The sequence below is a fragment of the Podarcis liolepis genome, assembly GCF_965112155.1.
Source record: "Podarcis liolepis genome assembly, chromosome: 1".
In the NCBI taxonomy this organism is placed as follows: domain Eukaryota; kingdom Metazoa; phylum Chordata; class Lepidosauria; order Squamata; family Lacertidae; genus Podarcis; species Podarcis liolepis.
Genome location: NC_139554.1, coordinates 67,767,512 through 67,772,501, shown reverse-complemented (window position 1 = coordinate 67,772,501; position 4,990 = coordinate 67,767,512). Strand labels below are relative to the sequence as shown.

At 41.0% G+C, this 4,990-nt stretch overlaps 2 long non-coding RNA genes across 2 annotated transcripts; one reads left to right on the top strand and one right to left on the bottom strand.

The window, feature by feature from the left end:
• Nucleotides 1-502: 502 nt before the first annotated feature.
• Nucleotides 503-2,240, bottom strand: LOC310695187. Its single transcript, XR_014519970.1, has 2 exons — nt 1,751-2,240; nt 503-1,226 (listed from the first exon to the last, which is right to left on the bottom strand). It is a non-coding gene; the product is annotated as an uncharacterized lncRNA (long non-coding RNA).
• LOC310695172 lies at nt 1,226-4,213 on the top strand. Its single transcript, XR_014519964.1, has 2 exons — nt 1,226-1,655; nt 3,336-4,213. It is a non-coding gene; the product is annotated as an uncharacterized lncRNA (long non-coding RNA).
• Nucleotides 4,214-4,990: the final 777 nt, after the last annotated feature.

Genomic DNA, 4,990 nt, shown 5'->3' with positions numbered 1-4,990 from the left:
GTGCATGCACACGAAAGCTCATACAAATAACAAACTTAGTTGGTCTCTAAGGTGCTACTGGAAGGATTTTTTTTATTTTGTTTTGACTATGGCAGACCAACACAGCTACCTATCTATACTTCACAGGGTTGCTGTGAGGATAAAATGGAGAGGGGTAGAAGTTTGTATACCACTTTGCACTCCTTGGGGAAAAGGTGGGATATAAATGTAATAATAAATAAAATGAAATGTTATTTCCATTTGCACAATGTCACCATTGAATTTAACCCATTTGTTCTGTTTAGAATCATAGAAGAGAGAGAAAGAAGAACAGCCCATTTTATTATTATGAAGGGTCAGCAATGTGAGTTTTTTGTAAACAAAATGTTACATTTCGATAATATCTAGGCGGTTGCAAATATTTTCCAAAAATATTCCAAAAATTTACATATATTATTCCATGCACAGAGGTATATCATGAACGTAGGGCAGTTAATTACAACATATATATATTTACCCAATCCACTGCAAAGAACCTACTTTTATTGCATATTTTCACATGAAAATTAGACTTTCAGTACTGCTTTGATCAGAAAAGTAATTGAAGAAACTAACTCGTGGGATTTTATGTTTGCATTTCAGGTGAAATAATTTCACATACAATTTCTTCAGTTTAAATAGAGTCGTTCCTCCCGCCGCCACCTAACCACAAACTCAGTTTGTCGGCAGAATAAGAAATCAAGTTCTATCTGGGTCACACGTAATCAGCAGCAACAAAGATTTTGCTGGACAAATTTAGTTACATCTGTGCAGCAGCCACTGATGAAACAATTCATCATTTTAAAACGAACCTGGCATGTTTGTGCTTCATTTTTAATGACCCATTTCTACCTGGTATTATAATTCATGCCCACACAAGAACATATAATTTTTTTTTGTTGCATATTCATCTCTGAGGGGGGAAATCCATGTGCTGAATTAAAAATACATGAGTTTTTGTTATTTGCCCAGTACTTTAAAATGCTACTACAAGCTTGACTGAAGCTCTAACTATTTCCTCAGATCTTGAGGTACTTGCCTTGCTATCTGCCAGCTCTGCTGAGCAGAAGAAAGTAATTTCAGTGTGCTGTTCCATGCTGAACAAATTGGATACCTCAGGCCTAAATCAATTTTGTTGTTGCTGCCTCTGCTGAAATGCTGGGATCCCCCCACAGATGCTGAAATGCTGGTTGATGCTGTCAGAAACCCTAGGAGAAAGCAGAAACTTCATGATTAACCTAGAACATAACCAAGTGAGCTTTCAGAGGCTGGTTGCCCTTTGGGCTCAGAGCCTTCCTGAGGCACAGAAAGAAGTGCAGCTGTTGCAAAATCACCCTTGGCCATTGACACACATTGAGAAGCCACAGGATCGGATAGGCTTGCTATAAATACTAAGAGCCTGGTTTTCGGCCTGCTATAGTGCTGGAGGTGGAGAGCAGAACAGAGAAACTGCCTCTCCTCATCTGTGGCTTAGCATGTCCCTGCCTCTGAGGTTCATTGGAGAAAGTATTCAAGGTTTGGTTTGGGCTGGAACTGAGGGGTGCTAAATTGGAGGGTCGGAGATGGGGAATCTGGTTTTGTAATTCCCATAATTCCTAAGCTACTTGGGGCTGATGGGAGTTCGAGTCTAGACTGAGGTACAGTTAGTTTAGATTGAGGTATAACTGTCCGTATAGCCGCAACATAACCCACAACCTTGGGGAAATGCAAAGAGTAGGTCTGCAAAACATACTGGATGCAGTTGTGGGGGTGAAATATAGCCTGCATTGCACTTCAAGGCCCAGCTTCCAGAGCCTCCCGATTCTGCTTGAGCCCCCCCCCCCCCGCCTCACTTGCAGCAAGTGGGCGTTTGCACTCTGGGTTGGTGAACAAAACCTCCCAGCCGAGATTCACGCCTGTCAGCCACAGCGCTGCCTGCCTTGACAACCAAAATTTGTACTACATACTTTCGAAGAACTCCGTGATCCAAGAATTTGAGGGGGGGTGGGGAGAAGGAACAACACACAAATAAAACATAAGCGTTATGAAAATTAGAAGGACTTTCAGAGAGGAAAACCGCAACAAGGGGGGTGGGGCGGGATTATCCTTCTGGCTTTTACAGCAAAACAAAGCATCTGCCCTAGATACCAGTGTTAATTAAACCAAGCAGTTCTTCTGCTTCTGAAAGCATCTCTGGGAAATTAATTAAAATTTCATTCTGGATAAGGTTTTTACACAGAAGGCTAAAAGGAACACACACACACACACACACACACACACACACACACACATGACAAAAACCCCTACTATCTAAGAACATACTGTAGCAACTTGAGGCCAGCATACATAGTACTGCTTCCCCCAAATTATGACAGCTTTTTTGGAGCTATTGTGACTGCAGCAATTGCTGCCAGCTGCATCCATGGGGCAGATGACATGCAAATAAAGCCCATGCCATCCCCCGCCTCAAAACTTCCTTCCTAGAATTGCTTTCTGTTATTGTCATGTTTTAATGGAAACATTTGTGTGCAAATTCTTCTGGACGTTCAACCCAATGTACAGCGGAACCTTGGGTTATGTACCATCCTCCTTAAGAATGCTTTGGGTAACAAGCTCTGCTAACCCAGAAGTAGGTACTCCTGGTAGCAAACTTTGCCCCGGGATGCGAGTGAAAGTCATGTGCCGGCGGCATGGCAGCAGCGGGAGGCCCCGTTAGCAAAAGCGCGCTTCAGGTTAAGAACGGTTTCGAGTTAAGAACGGACCTCCGGAACGAATTAAGTTCGTAATCGGAGGTACCACTGTACATGTTAGGTTTGCCTAGGGCATGGATAGCCAACGTGGTTCTCCGATTCTTAGTGTTCTACCTTTCCCATCATCCTTGACCATTGGCCACGCTGGCAGGAGCTGATGCGAGTTGTAGTCCAACAGCATCTGGAGGGCAGCACATTGGAGGAAAGTTGGGTAAACTGGGCCTTAGAAGGTAACAAATGGTATGTGTGGTGTGGTTTTTTAGATTGGTTTCATGAGGCCAATTATCCTAATTTTCACTATAGTATGAGTTATCCATGACTGTACAAGCAGAGCGTAGTTGTCATGTGTGCTTTTGAAGGCTGTAGGCTTGGGCTGCAGCAACCACTGTGATCTCAGAGAATGAAAAACATGTCTCCCTGTTACATAAGCAAGCCTCTTCTGTCATTCAAAATGATCAGTGCTGTGGTGAAGGAGAGCAGGGGCCAGCCCTCTAGCTCCACCACTTCCATAGTTGTCCCCAAGAGGTTTTATCTAACTTCATTGTCTTTGGCTTTTCTCCTGACTTTGTTGTGTCTTTTACATTCTAGCTTCCAATGCTATTACAGTTCACTTTCAGCCACTGCTGCCAGGACATCCCTGTCTCCCAGTTTCATTGACAACAGTCACCTATCAATGCTGGCATTCAGTTATGATCCCTGGAGAGCTTTGGGGAAGAAGGCAAGACAGCTGTATACCAACTGAAGGAGCACATATTTGACCTCAATTCAGAAAGCAATTTAAATGCATAAGTAATGTTAAAACATGAATGGACCTATTTAAATCAATAGATTGCTCATATATTTAAAGCAATGAATGGGACAAAACACTTTTCCGGACTCGTACATTAAATCTAGCCTGCTATAATGAGTTGCTATAAAAAGAAATAATATTCAAAACACCCTGAAGGGTTTTCAAAAAGCAAATTTGTGCACTTCATTTCAAGATCCAGAGACATCTTAGAGTGAGTTTTAGAACTAGTTGAATTAAACAAATAATCCTCCCTACCATCAAAAAACAAATTCTCGCCAGCTCTTCACTGTTTTGTGAATGATACTCAGAGCTTCACTGTGACATATATCAGATTGAAGCACTAATTGTGTGATCCTATGCATATATATATATATGTCCCATTGAGTTCAATGAGGTTTGCTACTGTTCAAGTAGGTATTGAAATGTCATTGAACTCAGTGGGACATACATTTGGGTAGACAAAAATAGGATTGCACTGTAAATCAAAATAATTTCAAAGGTTACCCCACATTACATTAAAGGTAAAAGGAACATTAGAAAGGTCAGGAACCTATTGGATGGTGTGAGACATAATGTTGGGGTTTTACTAAGAAAGAAATATGGATGATATATTTCCATAGCTGTGCAGCTCCTACTAAAAGCGTGTGGGAAAGAACAGCAGAAGTATGGTGATGAGGGGGGGGGGATGCATCCAAGAAGCAAGGCCAATAATACTTAAACCACTCCAACAGACACCTGTGTTATCTAATGAGTAGTATATTCCAGATATAAAAGGTTACTATATGGTATGGGAAACATACATTATACATGGCCTGCATGTTTTAAACTCTTTATAATACCATTGTTAGAGGCAGAATGGAAATAATTCAGACCTCAGAGGCAGTGAGGAAGGTCAAACAAGAATCCATTGGATGGGCAAACAAATAACTAAACAGTCAAGAGTATTCTGAAAGATGAAGAAGGGGTGAAGGAGTGCAGAAGACCCCACTGAGGTTCAGTAAGCCATACACATACAGTAATACAGGCAGCGTGGATAATATATAGTACACACATACATACAATACATACCATATACCATATACTATATAGAAGAGCTCCAGAAACAGAGGCCCCAAATAACCAACCATAAGACCCAGTGGACCCCTCTAATATTTTATTGGGTGGTAAGGGACCTTGGACGCTAGAATTTTGCTCCTATGCCAAGTGATTTCAAATCTTTATTAATAAAGCAGGATCACAATAATCCTTAGGTTTGAAGTCCCGAGGCGAATGTAGTGTGGAATCTAGACACATATAAAAAATGTTGTGAAGATGCTTTTTAAAAAAAAAAATACAAAAATTGAAAAATATATTGAATTTTCCATAGCTCACCATCTCCATCTAGTGACACATTTGTATAAAGCACTTTACAACAAACTTAAAACATTTTATTTGCAGCTGTATAGCTGAGTCC